The sequence below is a fragment of the Dermacentor albipictus genome, chromosome 4 (genome assembly GCF_038994185.2).
Source record: "Dermacentor albipictus isolate Rhodes 1998 colony chromosome 4, USDA_Dalb.pri_finalv2, whole genome shotgun sequence".
NCBI lineage: Eukaryota > Metazoa > Arthropoda > Arachnida > Ixodida > Ixodidae > Dermacentor > Dermacentor albipictus.
This window is the reverse complement of record NC_091824.1, coordinates 105,960,310-105,983,197: the sequence shown is the minus strand read 5'-3', so window position 1 is coordinate 105,983,197 and position 22,888 is coordinate 105,960,310. Positions and strand designations below refer to the sequence as shown.

General features: G+C 49.4%; 1 protein-coding gene across 6 annotated transcripts in view; it reads left to right on the top strand.

Moving 5' to 3' along the window:
- Positions 1 to 22,888, top strand: part of LOC135920938 (uncharacterized) — an 842,780-nt gene that overhangs the window by 668,606 nt on the left and 151,286 nt on the right. The gene's annotated exons all lie outside the window — the stretch shown is intronic.

The window sequence follows — 22,888 nt, the reverse complement described above, 5'->3', positions numbered from 1 at the left end:
CCACAGATCAGATTTTCGACAATCGTCGACTTTGCCCTCCGCTTTCGTCGCTATTGAGCGTTACTTGTGCCGGGCTGAAGTTCACCCAAGAATTTGTAACTCCTCGTTTTGACTCAGCATCATTCCACGCCGTCACTACAACGTGGCAATATCTGTAATACAGATTTTTCAATGATACTTTGCATAATTCTTACATAGTTGGCTGTGCAGTGAGCCACCAAAAATGAAATCGTACGGCAGCTTCTGACATAGTATGACATAGTCGTGCAGGTGTTTGCAAAGCGATCTTGTAGACAGGCGATGCGAGCGCAAGCGCTGATTTCGACATTTTGTGCACAATTGTTTCTTCAAAGGCAAAAAGATACCGTTGCTGCAAGCGTACATTCATTAATCAAATCTGTTCTTTATATAGAAAAGAGCATACAGATCACTAACCTATTGTTTCAAGCTCAGTTGAGAGCAGGCTGTTTCAGGCCGGAATTTGACGGATAAGGACAAACTACTCCAGCTACAGTGCGCCGCAGAAGAGAGGCGAGCGCCGGCGCGCGTCAGAGCTTGTTTCCAGTGGTTGCGTGCTCTTTTCCTCCAACCGACGCGAAGCGACGCGTTCGCTCATCGGCGCGGGCCCAAGCGTACCGACGCATTCCAGTGGTTGGGCCTTAAGGACTGCGCTTAAAAAAAAAACCAAGACGGCACTGACGTGTTTGCGCTTCTTTATATGCAGTGATGTTATGTTTCGATCGTGCCTGATATTGAAAAGGAGGGACAGTTTTATTCTTTTTTTTTTTCAAATTCGAAGGATCGAAGCAAAAGGAAAATAAAAGCACGAACTATGCAGCAAATACTTATAAAATCTAGAAAGTAAATCTTGGCCATTCTTTTCGACGCCTTTCTTAATTCGGTGGTTTTGTAAATTTGCACCCAGGTATAGGTTAGAAAACCAAGGACACTTGATTCTGGTTGATTTACCTGCCTTTCTGTTCTTTTTGTCTCTCTTTTATGTATTTGGACATCTTCGTTTCCGAATAATAGGGCGCCGGTGCGTTCCAATTGAATCTCAGGCGTTGTTCTGTCTTATACAGGCAGTCAAGACCCCTTCCTATCACTGCTAGCCCCCCTCAATCATTTGTTTTCTTTTTCTAGTCATCTGAATATATGCGAACGAAAGAATGTACTTGACATGCGTCCTTTGAACACCTTACCGTTCGCGCTTGATTCTCCAAATACGCAGGTACTGTGGAGCAAGTTCACAAAACTGCGTCATTGTTCCAGTGAAAAGGCTATCTCGAGAGCTGCACTTCAGAGAACTCGCTCCAAGATCACACTTTTTTGTTCTATTTTTTCTTTTTGTTATCCTCTCCTGGAACTTCAAAACAGCGCTTATCACTGCCTTTGAGGAAACCCAAGTTTCGAGTGGTTCTCAATTGTACAAAAGCATATAAGAACACTTTCCTCAACACAAAAAAAAAATTAAGAGAGAGAAGTACGCCGAGAAACAATGCCGCATTCAAGTAAATATGGTTCTGCGAGCCATGCTGGAAGATAGCATAGCATAGATTAAACTTGGCAGAGACGGGGGAACTAGTCCTAACACAAACGTGGCTCAAACCAGCGAGGTCTGCTTTGTGTGGTGAATTATGGATAACATATTATTTTTTGTACAATGCATAACACAGACATTGAAAAACGACAAGAGAATTGCGCGACCTTGCTGAATCACAGCCCGATTTCCATTGAAGCTGTGTTCTTTTTTGAGCCGCTCGCACCTTCAGTCGACTGGAAAGAAACAACAAAATTTAGAACATTTGCCGCACGTGACTCACCCGTTGAACAACTCGCGTAAAATGCGACCTACATTTAACGCTTGCCAGCACTTGATGTAAGATTTTTTTTTTCGACATCGTTATTTCATTCAAGCACATTTAGCTTCGCATCTTCGCGATGTATAATGGTCCCCTAAATCTATAAATTTGATCTCGCTATGAATTCTAGTTCTCCCTGTAAAGCGGGCTATGTTTCTCCGCCGCTCCAGAGACACATTCATAAAGCTCCAGATTGTTTGCGTTCGCTGTTTACTGCAAAAACCATAGTTAATCAACACACGCTTCGAACTTCGCTTACGCATTACACAAATGTTCCAGTAACCTGTCGCTTATGATTACCAAATATAAGTAACAAGCTCCGTTGTGTTCACTTAGGACACAGAAGAAACTTTTTCGACAAGCCTCGCAAAAAATATTAAAAAGAACGGAATGAGAATGTAATAAGTATTTGCAAACCTCATGACTAGGTCACAAACATTAAACTTCCTTCACAGGTCACCCTTTAAATCCACCCCCCCCCCCCCCACACACACACACACCTTTCTATAGAATGCGGACTTGGTGTCACCCCAGATTTTTCTTGGACTCTAGGAAGCGTTGGGGCGTAGTGCATTTGGCTTGGCGCCGCGGAGTTCCGGGGCGCTGCATCGAATTACACTCGCTGAGGGCGCATTTCGATGGGGTAGAAATGCAAAAGCGCCCTTGCGTACCGTGCAGTGGGTTCGCGTTGAAGAGCCACAGGTGGTCAAAGACTAATCCGCAGTCTCTTTAAACAGCGGGCCTCTTAATAACGTCGTGGTTTCCGCAAGTAAAACCCGAGAATTTAATTAATAATGGCCGGCAGGAAACGGGGAAGTGCAAGCAAAACCTTTGCACTTACTTCACGTAGGAGGCAATCTTGAAGGGTTTGTTGCGAAATAAAACAGGCAGTTCGCCATATGTATGAGTTTATGTAACTCTTCTCGCCCTGAAAGTAAATAAATAAATGTAAAGATTAAGCAAATACAAATTGGGTTTGTGCATGCCAGTGAATGTAAATGACAACAAAGTGCACAGGGCAAGCACTTGCGCTCTCAGAAAGCGGATGCTGAACGCCGTCCTCCTTAAATTGATAAAGCTAATCTGGACCGACGGAAAATAAGATTAAATGAAAGAAGATCGGGGGAGGGGGGTGCAGTTACGCAAACAAGGCGCGTTGCAATCTGGCGTAGCTTGTGAGAGCACCAACTGCTAATTAAATCACCGAGCGAAAACATTCTAGTTGGAAGGCAAGCAGAGGACATTTCCTTTATTTTTAAAGGAGTCGTAGGAAACAAAATGCACGTTGTTTCCTGCGCTGTCTCGCAGTTCGCTTTGTAGTCTCATTACGCATAATATTAGGACATCACGGCGTTTAGGGGGTGATCATTTTAAAGTTTTATAAAATTTTTAAAAATTGTATGTGGCAGATAGCGCATTTATCGTCGCTGAGCTGGATTATTCTAAGAGGCCGACATTAATAAGACGTGAAATTGAAACACCTACACGAATAATTCGCAAAAATTGACTAACTTCTTAACTAATTAGCACAAATTGCAGATAAGGAAACGTAGCCTGTGAGTTAGCGAGACGCATCCACTTTAAATGGATTTCCAGGATTATGCAAGTTTCGAGATATTATTTTCCGATGTATGAGACGAAAAAATATGGCCGTTCCATTTACTCTTGTGCTTCAATGCATAAAAAAGCGTTTTGTCAAAAAATGATTGGCCGACGATTACGCTTCTTAGTGAGTGAGTGACGAAACTTTGTTCTGAACGCCTGCAGAACGGTTAGCCTTCCCCTGTTAGGGAGGCGTTACCGTGACGCGGCCATGACGTCTTCGCGGCGTGTGGCGCCTCTACTTCGGCCGCGGCCGCACTATTCCCTTTGGTCGACCGCGCCTGCCCCTCCTTTGGGGTGGCAGCCTCCCTCCGGTTTCGCTCGGTCGTTGCCTTTCGAGGGCCGCCGAGATCTGCTGGACGGCCTGGGTTTGAACATCTTGGTCATAGCATCTCGTTGCGGCCTCGAGCCGCGGCGGGATTGTTGTTAGTGTTGCAGCTTCATGCGGATTCTTAGCGCAGTCCCAAAGGATGTGAGCTGCAGTGACTCTTTCCTTTCGGCACACACAACACAGATCACTTTCATAAACACTTGGACACACGTGCCTCATCAGCACCGGGGTGAATAACGACCCCGTTTGCAGTTGTCGGTATAAAACCGCCTCCTTACGGGTCAAGCCCGGATGAGGTGGCGGCATAGTCCTTCGCTCTAGTCGGTACCATTTCACAATTTCATTGTAGGAAGTCATTTTGTCCTTGGTTTCCCACCACCACGACGGGTCGGCTGTAGTAGCAGCGGCACGGTTGGTTAGTCCTCGCGCCGCCGCGTTCGCCGGCCGTCTCGTTGTGGTTAGCGTTGCCGCGATCCGACACATCACTGCCCATGTGGGCCGGAAACCACTTTATCACCACACACCGACTTTCACTCGCGAGATCGACCACACGCAACACACGCGCGGCTTCACAACACACCCTTGCTCTGGCGTAATTTTTCACTGCCGTCCTAGAATCACAGAGCACAGTCGTGCACTCGGGGTCGGCGATGGCCAAAGCAATGGCCACCTCCTCGGCTTGATGCGCCCCTCGAGTCCGCACACTCGCCGCTGTTCTAGTTGCACCGGTCGATGCCCCGACGACTGCAGCGGCGAATGCCTTTCTGTCATGTGGATACTCTGCCGCGTCCACAAACACGGCACCCCTGTCTTTGGCATGGAGATCGATGAGCGCCTTGGCCCTCGCCGCCCGCCGCTCTTTGTGGAACTCAGGGTTCATATTTCTTGGTACCGGACATACCCGTAGCCGTCTACTAATTGCGTCCGGTACAGGCACCTCTGTATTTTCGGGTCCAATTTCCTTTGGTCCCAGGCCTAGGTCACGCAGCACTTGTCTGCCCGTTCTTGTTTCTGATAGCCGCGCGAGCTGAGCGGTCCTCTGCGCCTCGGCGATTTCCTCCAGGGTGTTATGCACTCCCAAGGCCAGGAACTTGTCGGTGCTTGTGCAGTCGAGAAGTCCGAGTGCAGCCTTGTACGCTTTGCGTATGAGCGCATTGATCTCATTGCGTTCGCACAGCCTCCAGTTGTGGAAAGCAGCAAGGAGGAGGAGGAGACAAAGGAGGGGAAAGACAGGGAGGTTAGCCAGTGTAAGTACCGGCTGGCTACCCTGTGCTGGGGAAAGGGGTAAAGGGAATAAAAGGAGAAAGAAGAAGAGGAGGAAAAAAAGAAAAAAAAATAAAATTCACAGAGTAACGCGAAACTACGCTCTACAACGTTCAAAGGCGGTCACACAATTCGCATGCCCTTAAAAACTTCAACAAAGCCCTTAAGGCCTTCAGTGCCGAAGCCCGTCTGGACCAATGTCCTAGAGCTTTTTCCTCTGTAAAGGGGCGATTGTCCAGTTTTGCGAGAGCGGTCACAAGCACTGTTCTTCGCACTGCGTAACGGGGACAGTCACAAAGGAGGTGTTCAATCGTCTCCTCGCAGCCGCAGGTGTCACAAGTAGGGCTGTCGGCCATTCCGATACGGAATGAATATGAGTTCGTGAACGCCACGCCGAGCCACAGGCGGCACAGAAGTGTTGCTTCCGCTCGTGGCAACCCTGGTGGTAGGCGGAGTTGCAGACGTGGATCCAATTTGTGGAGACGTGCGTTCGTGAAGTCACTGGTGTTCCACAGATTTTGTGTAAGCTCGCGGGCGAGGGAGCGAAGACTTGTGGCTGCATCTGTTCTTGACAGTGGTATGGGTATAATCTGGGCGCCATCATGAGCCGACCGGGCAGCGTCGTCCGCACTGTCATTTCCTGAAATTCCACAGTGACCCGGTATCCACTGGTAGATGATGTTGTGTCCCTTGTTGATTGCGTGATGGTGGAGTAGTCGGATGTCTGCGACTAGTTGCTCATTAGGTCCATGGTTGAAAGGGGACATCAGACACTGAAGAGCTGCCTTTGAGTCACATAAGATGGACCATGAATGTGATGATGTCTGAACAATAAACTCCAGAGCAGCACGGATAGCTGCGAGTTCTGCAGCCGTCGATGATGTAATGTGAGATGTCTTGAACTTGAGGGTGACGCACTCTGTGGGAATCACCACTGCTCCAGCTGAACTATTAGAGGATACAGAACCGTCAGTGTAAACGTGGATGCGTCCTCTGTGTTGTTCATGTAGCACTGAAAGCACGGTTTGTTTGAGGGCAAAAGTTGACATCTCTGTTTTCCTTTTGATACCGGGAATAACAAGGACAGCCTGGAGTGGATGGAGGCACCACAGCGGTTGAGATGGTCGTGCTGCAGGCGTGAAGTTTGACGGTAAAGTTCCATTGTTGGCGGCAATAATCTTGCTAAACGCTGAACGAGGTCGAGCGGCAGGAAGGGAGGCGAGATGATGCGATGGAAGTCGGGCGAAGTGCCTGATATGCATCCTCAAAGTGTCGACTTGAAGATACGTGTTGATAGGGTGGTCATGCGCGATGGCTATTGTTGCTGCCGTGGACGCACATCTAGGAAGACCAAGGCAAATTCGCAGAGCTTGAGCTTGTACAGATTGGAGGGCACGGAGGTTGGTCTTGCCGGTCCCACCCAGTACAGGTAAGCTATAGCGCAGGAGACCGAGGAACAGTGCGTTATAGAGTTGGAGCATCGCACTCACAGACGCACCCCATGACTTTCCCGCAAGAAATCTGAGCACGTGGGTTATCATGACTAATTTCCTTTTTAGGTAGGAGATATGAGGACTCCAGGAAAGGTCTCGGTCTATTATCACTCCTAGAAAGCGGTGCGTCTTCTCGTAGGCAATTGGCTGTCCATTAATTCTGATAACGTATGGTTTCATTGCTTTACGCGTGAAAGCGACTATAGAGCACTTCTCGCAGGACAGCTCCAGACCTCGTGCTCGAAGATAACCTGATGTTAGTGTGGCCGCTTTTTGAAGTCTGGCGCGCACCTGAGGACGCGTCGCTCCTGATGACCAAATGCATATATCGTCTGCATAGATCGACACATGGACGGATTCCGGAAGGGTATGAACCATGTCGATGAGCACCAGGTTAAATAGAGTGGGGCTCAAGACTCCGCCTTGTGGTACGCCTCGGTAGGTTTTGCGTTGTGATGACGCACCGTCCCCTGTTTGCACAAAGAATGACCTGTCCTTCAAGAAGCTGGATATCCACCGAAAAACAAGGCCGCCTAGGCCGACATCACCCAAGGCGTCCAGGATGGCTTGATGGGTTACGTTGTCATATGCGCCTTTAACATCCAGGAACATCGCCGCTGACAGCTTCCTGAGGCTTTTTTCGTGCTGAACAGACGAGACAAGATCTATGACGTTGCCTATAGAAGAGCGTCCGCGTCGAAAGCCTGCCATAGCGTCAGGATATAACTTGTAATGTTCTAGATACCACTCTAGACGCGTCAGCACCATCCTCTCCATCACCTTTCCTAGACAACTGGCCAGAGCAATGGGACGATAAGACGCCACGTCTAGGGGTGATTTACCTGGCTTGAGCAAAGGCACAAGGCGGCTGGACTTCCATGCAGCTGGAACTTCTCCTTCACGCCATGAATTATTGTACACGTCTAGAAGTGCATGCCGGGCTGTGTGACCGAGGTTTCCAAGAGCTGCGTATGTCACCCCGTCAGGCCCAGGCGATGAGGAACGTCTGCACGCTGCCAACGCCGCCTGCAACTCCTCGATGGAAAACAGATTGTCCATACGAGAATCCCGCGAGATTGGAACATCACGGGGATCACGTGTAGCGAACGATGGCGGTAGACCAGCGACCTTGACACAGAAGTCGTCCGCTACGTCGAGCTCTCTGCGACCTTGGTAGAGAGCCAGGCATTTGAAGGGGTGGCGTTGTTGCGGTGATGTTCGAAGACCACGCACTGTTCTCCATATATGTGACAGGGGTTTATGCGGATCAAGGGTATCACAGAAGGTTTTCCATCTTAGAGACTGCAGGGCGTTGATCCGACGCTGGATCTTCTTCTGTATGCGTCTCGCCTCCCTTAGGTCGTAGATGGACTTGGTGCGCCTGTACCTTCTTTCCGCGCGACGGCGGATTGCTCGAAGCCGCTCCAATTCTGCTTCGAATTCAGAGAATTTAGGAATAGGCCTAAAAGATCTTGTGGCTTCTTGAGCAGCGGCGTTAATTAGCTTCTCGATGTTGCCAGGCAGACAGTCCCGGATCTCTTGGCAATTCTTCTCCATGAGCAACGTGTATTTAGGCCAGTCGATGTGATGAAGAACTGTAGTAGAGTGTGACTTGCGTATGCCGTCGATTTTAACATACGTTGGAACGTGGTCACTACCACGCGTTTCGTTGTCCGTGAACCATTTCACACTGGCACTGAGGCATCTTGAAACAAAAGTCAAGTCCAGGCAGCTGCTGTATGTCAATCCCCGCAGAAAGGTGGGACTGCCATCATTTAGGCAGCAGAGCTCATGGTCCGACGCGAAGGATAGTACACGTCTTCCTCGACAGTCCATCTTTGAGCTTCCCCATAGCGGATGATGCGCATTGAAGTCGCCGGTAATAACCCATGGTCCAGGTGTCGCTGTTAAAATTCCACCTAGTCTTGCGCTGTCAAATCGACTCGAAGGTGAGATGTAGGCACCTATGAGCGTGAGTGCGACGTTCTTGTATTTTGTAGTCAAACACACATACTGATTGTTGTCATCAGGTGCTACTGGGTGTAAAACATATGTGAAATCGCATCTGATATAAACGATGACTTTGCTGCGGTCGGTACAGGTGGCAGACATGAAAGCTTCATATCCTGATAGGCGGATGGCGCTCTCAACGTTTGGTTCACAAATGACAATTATTGGAAATTTGTTCTTAAAAACAAACGGACGAAGGTCCGAAATGCGCGATTTAATGCCTCTGACATTCCATTGGAAGATAGACGCTTCCTTGACCTCTTTAAGGAACGAATGTAGAGGAGCAGCCATGGTACTTCTCAAGACCGGAAAGTACCGGATACAGGGCATCCAGTATTTGAAGTGCGCCTCGAGCCGCCGGAGTGTGTATGGCAGTCAGTAGTGCTCGTAGCGTGTTCATAAGGGCCCTTATCATGGTGACAACTTGTTTGTCGTTGTCTTGGTTGCTGCCAGAAGGTGAAGCATGATTCGGCGAGCGTGCTACATCTTGTCGCTCCGCTGGTGGATCTAGCCGTGGCAATGGCGGCCACTCCTCGCTTGAGGCAATGAGATTGGAGACTTTCTGCTGAGGAACGTCGTTGCTGCTATTGCTAGTTGTATGCGGAAGTGTCTGGACTGTCAGTGGACGCGGTGCATCCTTAGCAATAGCAGTGGGTTTCCTAGAACTCCGGCGACGTGAACGTCGACGTCGCACCTTAGCGGCAGCCTCCCTGTGCGAGGAACCATCCCTGACCATTTGCCTCAAGACTTTCGCCTCATTTTTCACATGTGGGCAATTCTTCGAAGTTGCATCGTGAGAGCCCTGACAATTGGCGCACTTTTGGTTTTCTGCACGACAGGCGTCGGAGCTGTGCGACCCAGAGCACCGGGAGCACACGGCAGCGTTTGTGCAAACCGCACTAACGTGCCCTATCCTTTGACATTTCCTGCACTGAAGCGGCTTTGGCACAAAGGGCCGTACAATGTGTCGGAAGTGACCGACCTTGACGTGGGACGGTAGGCTGTCTCCTTTGAAAGTTAACTTGACACACTGCGAGTTTCCCAGGCGACGGGCTTGCAATATGGCAATTCCCTCTGTCGCCGGCTTGATGAGTATATGCAGGTCAGCATCGCTTATGGAATTATCTACGTCATACACAACGCCGGCCGTAGAGTCATGATGGTCTTGTTTATGGCAGCGTACGTTGATGCTATCCAGCACCTTAACGTTGCTTAGAATGTCTAGCGCGCTGCGGTTTGTGACATCTATAGCGAGGATGTTCTTACGGGCGTTGATCCTTATATCTTTGATCTGACCCGGAACGAGTGCCTCGAGCGATACAGATGTGGCTTGGCGGTTGATCCGGTTTAGATTGTCGCTAGCAGCCACAGGCACATATAAAATGGTGAGGTCTGATGGCTTTCGCGTCGGGATCACAGTTGCCTTACTTGTGGAAGGAGACGTCCTGACGAGTCTTCTCTTTGCTTTGTGCTTCGCTACGGGCACGAAGTCGCTGTCATCCGAGGTTTCATCACTGGTCCCTGAGTAGATCACAGTGTCCTCGCTGTAGGTGTCACTCGGGCGACTAGACCGCTTTCTCGGTGCGGTCGCTGTTGACGTAGAAGGACCAGGAACCTCTCCAGGCGACTCCTCGTCCATCGCCGTAGTTAAGGGAGTGGCGTCTCCCACTAAGTAGCTTCAAATTCACAGAGACGAAAAGGCAGCGTTCCACACAGGACACTTCGTCGTCGTCTCCCGTTGGAAAGCAGCAAAGTATCTAATGTGGCTTATAGCGAAGGATTCCACTAGCCGGGTGAGGCTTTCTTCCTTCATGCCTGCTGTTCTGTGCGACACCCTCTTAATGAGGCGGATGGCCGTGGTGACTTTGGCCGCCAGACGGTTGACCGTCTCGCCGTTGACTCGTTTGCGCTCAATCAGCATCTCCAGCACTCGGATCTTCTCGACAGCCGGGATCATGTGACCACCGCTCGTCTTGATCTTTATTGTGTCTTGCTCTCTCGCAGGCTCGTTGCCTTTCGTCTTCCTAGCTGTCCTTTTCGGAGGAACCACCAACAGCTCAGACTTGCTTGGGGAGCAGACGAGCCCAGACCCGTCCAGCTGCTCCTCGATAGCGTCAACCGCCTCTTGCAATGTATTCTCGATGTGTCCATCGCTTCCTCCTGGGACCCAGAGCGTTATGTCGTCGGCATAGATGGTGTGTCGGACCCGCGCGACTCGTGAGAGGCGCTCGGCCACCCCTATCATTTCAAGGTTGAAAAGCAATGGCGAGATGACTGAGCCCTGGGGGGTCCCGACACTGCCGAGCTTCTTCTTTTGGAGCCGCAGGTCACCGGCGATGATTTCAGTAGTCCGCTCCGTCAAAAAATCCTTGATGTACGCATAAGTTCTCTTGCCCATGTTTAGCCGTGACACCTGGGCCAGAATTGCAGACTGTCTTACTTTGTCAAAAGCGCTCTGCAGGTCCAAACCCAAGATGGCTCGCTTGTCTTTCGTGTTGGTAGTGTCATCAAGGATGTCATTTTTCAGTTGTATCATGGCGTCCTGAGTTCCGAGCTTGTTTCGGAACCCGATGATGGTGTTTGGGTAGAGCCCCGAATCTTCCAGGTACCTCTGCCACCTGTTCATGAGTACATGCTCCAACGCTTTGCCCACACAGGACGTAAGCGAGATCGGCCGGAGGTTCTCAATGTTGGGTGGCTTGCCCGGCTTGGGAATCAAGTTGGTATTGGCTGCTTTCCACTGCCGAGGTAATGATCCGGCTCGCCAGCAAGTGTTGAAGTATGCCGTGAGGTTCTCTATCGCCGCTTCGTTAAGATTTTTCAGCGCTCTGTTCGTAACGCGGTCGGGACCAGCGGCGGAGTTGCTGTTGAGATCGTGCAGGGCAACCCGTACTTCCCATACTTCAATGTCTCGATCTAGCCACTCGTTTTCTTCGCCTAGGTAGTCCGGGTGCGTGGCTGTGGGAGTGACCGGGAGGTACTTGTCGTCGAGGCGTTTCTTCACTTCGTCTTCCCCGTGCTCGGTCAGCGCCCTGTGGATGATCTTGGCCAAGTTGTGGTGCTGGTGAGATTTGGTCGTGGTCGCATCCAAAAGATGCCTCAGCATACTCCACGTCTTGCCGCAGTGCATCTGGCCGTCCGCTGCGTTACAAACCTCATTCCATTGCTGTGTGCATAGCACTCGGCTGTGGGACTCGATCTCGCGGTTGAGTTCGGCGACCTTCTTGCGTAGCTTTCTGTTTGTCCTCTGCGTCTTCCACCTTGACAGGATGGACTACTTGGCTTCGATGAGGTGGGCGAGGCGGCTGTCGACCCTGTGGACACGCTCGTCCGTCCCGACTTCCTTGGTGGCCTTTTCTACCTTGTTTACAATCTCGGTGGACCACTTCTCAATGTCCGTAATTTCGGTTTGCTCCTCGGGTAACAATCCTCGAAACACGTCCCAGTCAGTAAATCTATGTTTCCGAAGGCTTCTGCCAACTTCGTCGGTACCACCGAGCGGGACAGCGACCTCCACAATGTAATGGTCACTTCCCAATTCGTGGCCCGTGTTGCGCCATTCGAAGTCCGCCATACCACCGCCATTGGTCCTGAGGAAAGTGAGATCGGGCGTTGTGTCCCGGGTGATCGAGTTGCCGATTCTTGTAGGGTATGCTGGGTCGGTAATTAGATTTAGTCCCAAGTCGGTAGCATCTTGCATTAGGTCCCTGCCCTTTGCCAATGTTTTGGGGTAACCTCAGGCTTGATTCGGCGCGTTGAAGTCCCCGCAGATTACCAGCCTGTTGTCGGGCCCCGCGACGTTGCACGCTTTGTGTAACAGTGCTTTGAATTTCTACTTTCCGTGTGAAGGGCTACTGTACACGTTTACCAGAAAAGAGCTTTCCTTCTGCTTTTTCCCGGTAACCACCTCTACCATGGTGTGCTCGATTGGGCTTTTGCTCAATAACTCGTGCTCGACGTACGTGATGCCTTTTCTCACCAAGGTGCAAACTCCCCTGCCGCTACTGCCGGCCGCGGTCCGGAAGCTTGGTGGGCTGGCGTGGGACCGGTAACCTGAGAGCTTTACTTCCTCAATGAGGGTCTCTTGCAACATGATAATATCTGGCTTTCATGATACTTGTTCTAAGTGTTGCTGAAGTGCAGCCTTTTTCCCAGCAAAACCGTTGCAATTCCAATGCCAGACCAGGAGGCCTTTCACTGCTGTTGTGGTTGCGGTGGTTGATGTCCTATCTATGTTTGCTGAAAGTTAGCCATTTGCGTTGCCAAATTCTGTACTGTCGTCGTTAATTGCTGGCACGTCTGTTCAATTGCTATGAAACGGTCGGTAATTGTCTTGGTGAATGTCGTGCGAATATACTCTTCAAAGTGGGTGAGCCTATCTTCAAGGTTGTCTACCCTGTCGCTGAGTCTCCGCTCTTTAAGATTTTCAATTGCTCTTCTCTTGGGTGCCGGACCCGCCGAGGCCGCGTTCTCTATCCTCGGGTTCACCGCTACTTCGGGTTCATCCTCGGTCATTGCCATCTGCTGTGGATGTGGCGATAAAGGCTGTGCGTGCTGCTGTTGTAGCTGTACCGTCATCATTCTCTTGATCTCTGCCATTTCCTTGCTGAGCTTATTGACTGTCGCCTCTAGTTCAGTGTTCTTCTTCCGCAACGCCTCGTTTGCTTCTCTTAGCGCCTTCATTGCCTCACTTTCGTCTTTAAATTTCCCTCCACTACCTCGAAATGGCGGTGACTGCTGCTGCTGTCGCTGCTGCTGCTGCTGCTGTTGCTGCTGCTCTTTCTTGGCTACCCCCGACTTTACTACGTCTGCCCAGGCTACTCTGTCTTTGGATTGGGATCGGCGGTGGCGGCTCATGCTTCTGTTTTGACTTTCGCTGTTGTTCCCGCGCGAGCGTGACTCGTGGCGACCAGCTGTGCCGCTCACTCCTGCTGACGTCATCAACGGTGGAAACTCTCCGGATGCTAGTTGTTGCTGTACGCGCTGTTCCGCCATCTTGCGCTCCCACTGCCTTTTCGTTACTACGTAGGGAGTTTTGTATTTGTTCTTGCATTCTCTATCGGCCGTTGGGTGTTGTCCCCCACATAGTTTGCATTTAGGCGTACACTCGTGGCCATCGACAGGGTTATTGGCCCCACAATCGAAGCACACTTTCATATGGGGGTTAGGACAAACGTCTCTTCTGTGGCCTATTTTGCCGCACTGTTTGCAGACATCGAAATGCTTGCGGTACAGACTGCACCTCGTTAACACAGGGCCATAACATACATAATTTGGAACCTTTTCGCCTTCAAAAGCTACAATTACGGTAGTCGTATTGCCAATTCTTTGCGCCCCTCTTGCTAATGGATTTCTTGAGTTAACAACGTTCCGGTCAATATCCGCCGGAGTATCTTCAATGGGAATGCCTCGAATGATCCCCTTGACCGTGCCATATGGTGTGGTTTGGTACGCGCCTACCTCGTGTATCTTGTCCCCGATGCGGATGGCCTGAATCTTGGCATAGGTCAAAGCACGCCCCTTATCGGGAGTACTCACCACCATGATATTCTGGTGTAGGTTGGGGCAGAAGGTATCCGCCGCACCGTCTTCTCTCGAAACCCTCGCCGCCGCCATGATGGCCGAGGCAACGATCCCAGTCTGCGTTCTTGCGATGTTTAGGCCTCCCCGCGGCCTCACGATCACTTTGGTGTCCTCTCTCGGCAGCACGTCTGGCATTCTCGCTGCCCTTGTTGTCATTGCGATCACTTTTCTGTTGACGTGGTCTCTTGTTTTAGGCCTCGACTGGCGAGCGGCGGAGCCCTCGCTCGCCGGGGCTGTTATGCGCTGGCCCACTTGCCACCAGCTGATCCCAGTGTGGAACTCCTCAGGAGAAATCTCGTGCCCTTGCACCTCGACGCACATCTGGCCGGAGCCAGGGCTCGATGTCGTCGGAGACGTCGCCGTCTCCATCTCGGACGCCATGTCGTATGGTTCCACGCCGGGGTCAGGCCCAATCCCGGCGGCCACGAAGCAAGCCTAGGCTTAGCACACCACCGCACCGACGACGGCGAACAAGTTCCAGAAAACGGCGAAAAACTTGCCTTACGTTGAAAGTTGGCTATCGGGCGATTCCTAGCGCCTTCACAAATACACTGGTAACAACGAAACTGCTATTTGAGTCAAAAGACACTGTCAAATCGGTCATCGAATACGGAGCCAGTGCCAGCGTTCAACTGCCTTGGTTCAACAAGAAGCAACCACATACAGAACACGCAGTGCCGAACGGACGTGGTTCTGAGTTTCTGATTGGGCCGCGCACACCACGACACGCGGCTATCAAGCCGGCGTTCCGGCGAAGCGCCATCGTGCCATATTATAGTGGGCCACCACTGCGGAGAGGGGGAGGGGGAGGATTAGCAATTATTGTTTAATGTTTCTTCTGGGGTGGGATGAGCAAACGGGTGAAGAACAGTGGTATCGAATAGCAATCACACACTCATTCACTCACTGACACGCTTCAATGTGGCCGCACAAGGTTGGGGTGGGAAGTAGAAGTAAGGGGACGATCGCTATAACTGTCTTTCGAGTCACCGCAACGGTACTGCGCCAGGTAAGGGGAAGTATAGGGCAAGAGTGGAGGAGCAAGAAGGACAGCCAGGCGCAAGCACTGCCAGAGGCGACAAATGCCACTGAGGAACGCACCCCGCAAATGGGGAAGCGAGAGACACGGCTGAGAGCCGTACAGTCACGCGACGCGGAGACGAAAGAGTGGAGAGTCGTGGATCACACTCGAGGTAGAGTCACTGGAAAAAATTTCAGAGTACCGCAAAGGTCGGAATTTGACTGGCAACACTGAGCGGCCACCGCCATATGCCTTCCAAGCCGACTGCATCGCGGGAAGGCCGCCGTGTTGGAAGAGCTTGATATTCGATGACACATCGGGTTGAGTGTTTACTGAAGTACAAATACTTTCTGCCCGGAGATAACGGTTGCTAAGAACGAAAATAAAATGTTTTGTTGTGCGAAGTAATGCAGCCGGTGGTTGTTTTGCACGCCGATCGTGTTTACTGCTGGAACTGTGCTACGATTGAGGGCAGCAGCTTAGCGCTTCTATCCGGAGCTTATGCACGCGTTTTTTTTCCCCTTCCGCGGAGCGAGCTACGAAGGAAACATTTCGTCACTTCGAGCCGGAATGAGGCAAGCTTGTGCTTTTTGGGCATGAACATCGTGGACCGCCATCGGCTTCTATTGAATGTTTCCAAGCAGGACGAAACTAACACCTGACAGTGTCACAGGCACGTACGTTCATTGTATAATTTCACAAGCTAAATCGGATACATCTAATTTAGTTTGTAAACGGATACCACGCGTTCTCGATTCTGCAGGGCGACTTTGTTCGCCGTATACGCACGAAACACTGCGACTGCCGTGTCCGCACCGGTGTTTGGCCGTGATCGTAAGACGATCTGTGCACAGCAGGCGTAAAAACCAACTTCGATGACCATTTTGCGCACTAAATCTTGTGGAAGGCCAATATGAGCCATTTTCGTGATTACAGCAACCTACATTTACTTCTGCACACTGATAATGAGCGAGAGCTTGCTACATTGGGATTTATGAACGCGGCTGTCTAGTGCGTTCATGAGCGGCTACTCTTCTCAACTTATTTATGACTGTTTTCTTAGACTGCCAAGATTTGCTGCCTCTGTAAAAAAAAGTAGGAACGCCCGCTGGTGACGCAGCACTTTTCTTTTCTAAGTTACATAGGCGATGTATAAAATTCTTGTGCTTTTAGAGCGGCTTATGTAACATGCATAGTGACAGAGTGAAACTAAAGCTACTGGGTATTCTGTTGTTTTGTATTTCCTGTTATGCATCAAGCACAACATTATTTGGTTATGCACCGTAGCATTTCAACATAAAACATAATATGTATGCTGACTTCAGTTCATTGCATGTGCTCGGCTTACAAGCTCAAAATTTGAAGCATGTGTTGAGAATATCACCTGGCCATCGGTTTCAATGTCGAAATGCGTATGTATAAATGAGCAAAGGATAAGTGTAAAAAAGGAAGTATCATGGGCCTCGTATTGACCATGTTTTTATTGACTGCGATCGTCACGACCTGCGAAAAACAAGTGCCATATGGGTCGAGTGACTCGAGGCGCGAGCGCGCTCACATGCGCGCAGAAATCATGCGAGTGCCTGGTGCACGTGAGGACGCGGAATTCTCGCGCAACAAGTGTGCCTTCGCGTGCCACGAGCACGGAATAACCGCGTGTGTTGAGCAACAAACGCGTGCACGTGTACCCGCGTCAAGCGTGCAAGACGCGAACGATCCCTGCAATGAACACCTATTTTCGTAGCATCGCTAACACCGCATGCACTTCGCTTAAATATCTTCTAAAACATTGCCGAAAAGCACAAGCAAGGTGTACTGATACCTCGCACACGCGGGTGTTTTTTGTAGGCTTGAAGTTCTCCCGGCCGATTCTGTGTAACCACGCAGAACGACGCTCTCGGTCATTTTTCCCGGTCGGAATCTAGTAAAAAGTCTTTCCAGACTCAGTTCGGTTGCTGCATCCGAAGGCGCAGCAGCCAGGCAGAATTTCCTTGCAGTCAAATGTGAGCGTGGATACGCACGTCGGAACACGACACACACACACACACACACACACACACACGCGCACACACACACGCACACGCACACACACAAAAAACGCAGGGAACCTGCGCTGCCTGCGCTCTAACTTAGCCGGCCCGCCCGGCGCTTGGAAGGTATATGGCACCCCAGAGGTCACGTGGTACGTTTGGGCCAATGAACGCGTCGGCGGCGCGGGGAAAACGAATGCGGTACTCTGAAATTTTTTTCCAGTGACTCTAACTCGAGGCGGCAAGGAGCGCCCGCCGCCAGCACAGCGGCAGTGACGCGACAGCGGGAGAAGGGACGGCGAAGGAGGCGTGGACTGCAGAGGCGAGAGTCGCCGCAACAGCGCTGCTCGGAGGAAGCGGGCGAGAGGATAGGCGAGAACATGTGATCCGGCTTTGGAGGACAAGGGGAGAGCAAGACTCGCGCCGTCCGCGAGGGATGGCAGCAGGAGCGCGCGCAGTTAGAGCAGCGCGCGGATGATTACATTGGTTACGGCGAGGCCGACGGCGACGCGAAACGCGGGAACGGGCGCCAAAGAGCTGCGCTCTAAAAAGTAAATGTAACGATAGTGCATTTTTACGGCTAGTTGAATAGCGCATATCTCCAAACTGGTGTCGTTCTGTAAATTCATTCCGAGTGGATACGGCTGACAATCTCACCGGCTACAATTCGTGAATTACAATATGCGTCGTAAAGTAAATATCAAGTTCATTATTAAAATTATTTATTTAGCTTATTATGTGTGTCAATTTTTTATGCAAGTAATGTCCGCCACTCTGAACAGTCTAGCTCAAGGGTTAGAATTACTGTATCTTCAGCAGGCGATTTTTAAAAATTGTATAAGACTTAAAAATTACCATGCTGCATATAACTAAACCCTTGCACTCCCTCCCTGCTTGTTTTTTTTTTTCAATAAATGGTTTTTTTTCCTCTTATTCCTCCTGGCAGTTTTATCACTAACCATGCTAATCGCATTTCAAAACAATCTATTTGACATTTGAGAATCGATAGAGCTCATACAATAGAACAAGAGACATTCGTTTAACAACTCGAGCTGTTTTAAGCATGGTTGCACAAGGGGTGCGCGAGGGCAAGTGCGAGGTAAGTTTCGCACTACTGTGAGTCGCGTCAGGAGACTCGCGACTTCGAAATTACTGGACAACATATTTCGTAGTGCCAATGAAGTCGGCCCACAGATAAGGTGAATTGCCAGCACCGATCGGCTCTTCCTAAAATGGGAAGGCAAAGGGGCAACAAAATGGAAAGGGTTTCAGCGATGATTACAGCAGGCATTCTGGGCCAGAAAAGTGGAAAAAATTACGTTGAAAATAGGTTTTCTTGTGATATTACAGAGATAGCATTATAGACGGACTCCGCACATTTTGCAGGTATCGCGTATCTCTGACAAAAAAAAAAATGCGGTCGATTTCTTAGGCAGTGTAGTCTATCAAAGCGTCTCCAAGCGCTAGCGGTCATGAGGGAATAATGAGAAAAAACGGGCATGGCACCCGATGTTTCACAGAGCGACTTTTCACAGAGCGATGTTTCACGAGAGACTCTGTCACAGAGCGACAGAGCATGAGAGAAGCGTGCGTGTGATTGTCGTGGTCTAATGCTTGGAGTAGTAAGCTGCTGTGCTGAAACACAGAGGTGGGATCCCACCATTGGTCTTTTATTGAGTTATGGCATTATTGGTGGACTCCCCCAACCTTGGAGGTGTCGAAACGAACACCACAGTATGTACAAAATTTAAAGCTGGCGAGAGATACAAGATACAGAAACATTGATAAATGAGTGTGTGCAAGGACGCACGTGCGCAGCTGTCGAGACGTCACAAAATATAAGTATGCACTTTTAGAGAGTTAGCGGTGTTAAGCTATGTCCTGGTTTCTGATTCGAAGCGTCTAGCTGTGGACTGCCACGTAGATGCAAAATGAAGAACACGCGCACATAAAAAGCATCAAGGGAAGTGTGTTATAAAGGCGGACAAGTTAGGAAACTCAACCGTGATGTAAATAGTGTTAACTATACGTCTTTTTTTGTGTTATTGTTGCTCTTCGCGTACTCCTCCTTCACTCCTTTCTAGTTCTCTACTCATGCTTAAAGGGCCACTAAAGTGAAAAATGATTTCTTCTGCATCAGTAAATTACAGTTCTACAACACCAAAAACACCACTCATACAATAATAAGACTTTTGGTTAGCCAGAAAAAGCGGAAGAAAGAAATACGGGTGGGGACGCCTACTTAAGTTTCCGCACTTGGGGGCTGTGACGTCTTGGATTTTGATGGCATCTTCTAGGGCCTACTAATTATATATAGTGGTACAGATTGACTACATTGGGTTCTAAAGGAACCAAATAATAATCATCGCAAGTTTCGGGAACCTTTATTCAGCCAACGCGGCCCAAATGCGAAAACATACTTTGGAATCCCTGACGTCACGCTGATGTACCGGGATGGGGTTTCAGGGCGGAATTCAAATACTAATACTTGGACCTTCATTTTCTCATCTAATAATCAAACTGTCTTTCTGAAATGACTGATTACGGGGTTCTCAAAGAATGCTTCATTAGGATAAATTAATTTATTGTTTCGCTTTAGTGTGCCTTTGACAAGGCTTGCTGCTGGGCTAGTTGGTTCAGGGCACATAGTAAAATTAAAAACGCGCAAATTGGAACAGGGACAAGTCTGAACAACACGAGCGCCTTTGTTGTTCAGTCATGTTCGTGTCCTTCTTTGCTCTCTTTTAATTTTACTTTATTTTTGCGTTGGTCCTTGACTGTCGATGATAAGTGTTGGCGTCCGTCTCTCGCAGAATCCTTCGCGCTGAAGCCGTTTTGTGCAAGAAATTAGGATATGCGTGAAAGAAAGAGGGGAAACGGTGGAAAGTACAGACAATCCAAAATGAAGAGAAAAGAATACACTTTATAGGGAATAAAGCAAACGAGGATGCGAAAAAAGGTACGGTGTTCAGGAAAAACAAAACCAAAACTTGGAGGACGCTTAAGCTTCGCATTAAGCAAAAGCGCTAATACCATAAAGGTTAATGTACGAACATAGTAAGTCACGATGACAGAACAGCACAACTACGACGTAGTAAGTTGCCAGCCTGATGGCGGGGTTAGAGAAAAAGCTTAAAGGGGCAGTAAAGGCAAATACTAAGTCAAGCTAGAGTGATAGATTAGTGCCCGAGAAACTGTAAGCCATCAATATTATCGTGAACAGAGCCTTAATAATCAAGAAATTTGGGTAAATGCAGGACATGAATAGAGACTCTCCCGGAACATTCAAGAACCTGTCCGATGATGAAAGCACTCCTCAGTCAAATTCTGTCTCTAGTACTCAACTACTCATTGTAGAAAACATCCTTGGATTATAAGATGAAGTAAGATGCTACTTATCGAGTTCTATTTCATTTTTAGAAAAAAGAACCCATTGACATTGCACTTGACAACGACGCGGGTGGTCGAAAGGTGTCGTTTACGCTCGACTCTGTGCCACCCACGCTTTCTTGTTTCATTAGTTTTGTTAACGCCTATTGCTGCACTGGTATTGCTGGTTCGCGACACTCGCACAACCTGCAAGTAGCAGAGAATGCAACTTCCATGTATTATTGCGGGGTGCCCGAACAGTCTACGCCACTTGTCCAAAGAACAGCAGCTGCGGCGTATCCACCGTTCTGCCTTGGCTCGGTACCGCCGTCTGTCGGGCGCCGTTTTACTCACAGACGGCAGCAAAAGGTGGTGATGGCTTACGCAACGTCACCACTCCCCCGGTTGGGTGACGGTAGATCTGAATTTCGAGAAAGGTATTCGGATCCTTCAGATGCAATCTTCTCGTAAACCAATTCCTTTCTTGGCACAAAACAAGCGTCGTGTCGCTTCTGGATTGGTATTTAAACAGTCAACGTCGACATAGTATTTGCCTTTAGTGTCCCTTTAAGAGTGGAACACGATAGCATTCAAAGATCGCTTACTGCTTCTCACGCTTCCCGACACCGGCAGCTTATGCAGTCGTACTGTTTACCGGGAAATTCTGGCGGCGAACGTTAAGCACAAAGGCGAGGTTTCTGGTAGAAACTCGGCCTTTGTGTTGACCAATCCCGGAGCTAGTGCACTACTGCACAAAAAAAAAACATTACATCATTTCCGAGTTTCTCTAATTGTTTCTCACTTTTAGTATTGAAAAATTACAAGATTTCACTTAAAAGGCATGCGCTGCCGGTGTTTTGTTTGATGACGTTTGTTTGTGGGCTTTCATTCTCAAATTTCTGAGGAATATTTTGACAAAAAATAAACAGGGTATGTAGAACTTTAGTGATTTAATGGTGGGGCAATATAACCCGCATATACCACATGTCATATAGCAAGGCGTGACATACATGTACTTAAATATTGTAGCGTTCCTAGTTAAAGGACACTATAGACGTAAAGCATTGCTGTGGAACTGGCGTTCATCTTGTCTATCTTTATTCTAACTTCATTCTCCTGTTGTTGTTGTTGTTGTTGTTGTTGTTGTTGTTGTTGTTGTTGTCGTCCTATGCCAAGGTTCCTGCGCTTCTTCATCTTCTATTCGAAGTCTCACACCGCTTCAAATATATACGGCATTTTTCGCTTACGGACAACTCCGCCGACGCCAACACCGGATTTTCTGTGACACGGGGTCCTTAACGTTGTCGCGTTGCTAAGGTGAATGGCAAGGCGATCTCGGAGATAGTAGCGGGAAAACCCGCATACGAGACGGCAAACGAAAGCGAAAAAAGGTCACAGGCCTGCGCGGCCTCATTTTCGGGAGCACGCATTAGGTCTTCGCGGTGAAGTCTCTTTGCGCCGTTTTCAGGAGAACGAACTGAATTGGCCACACGAACGGGCGAGCTGTGGCTTCTGCTGCTCTCTGCACAGAGGTCTTCTGAATTTGACGTTGCCTGGTTGCAGCCGCGCGCGTACCTGTACGATTCCTGTATTCAGCCGCAGTTCCTACCTTTCGAGGAGGCGCCATAACGTATACAGCAGGGTTGACACAGGTATCGAGACTACGCGGCGCACTTGCAATATTCCTTGACACGTGGCATGACACGATGCAATTGCTACATGACGTGACACCTAAGGAAATGAAACGCAACTGCCATGCAAACTTTGCCGCGATCCAGGCTACGCGGCGCGCCTCTCGCATCGTGTGACAAGTGGCACGCTGCGGTGCTGCTGCTGATGATGATGATCATTTAGTGTCCTCTTTTTTGAAACGGGGTGGTGACAAACAGTGACCGAGCCTGTTTGATTTAGTCAAGTATGCTACACATGTTTTCGTTCTGGCGTTTTTGTATACATATCATTATTTTTTATTTTCTTCCTAGAAAGTTCTCTATCTACCTTGTTTACCTAGCTACCTAAATGACTGCTACATGACCTGCAACTTGGAGCAATAATATGCGACTGCAATGCAAAGTGTGCACGTATTGACGCTACGCGGCGCGCATCTCACATTGCGTGACTCCTCGTGCGCTAGAATGCGCGTATAGTGCGTTTTTTCGCAGATGCTAGCAAGCGCTGCAGCCCGGCGCAGTAGCTGACTTCCGCACAGAACGCCGGGGTTGGATGTTGACGGGAACTGGGTATCCATTTTCTTTTTCATTCCTGGCGATAGCTGCGAGGGGTACTGGCAGCGGACAACATCGCCAACCGAAACGGCTGTTGGA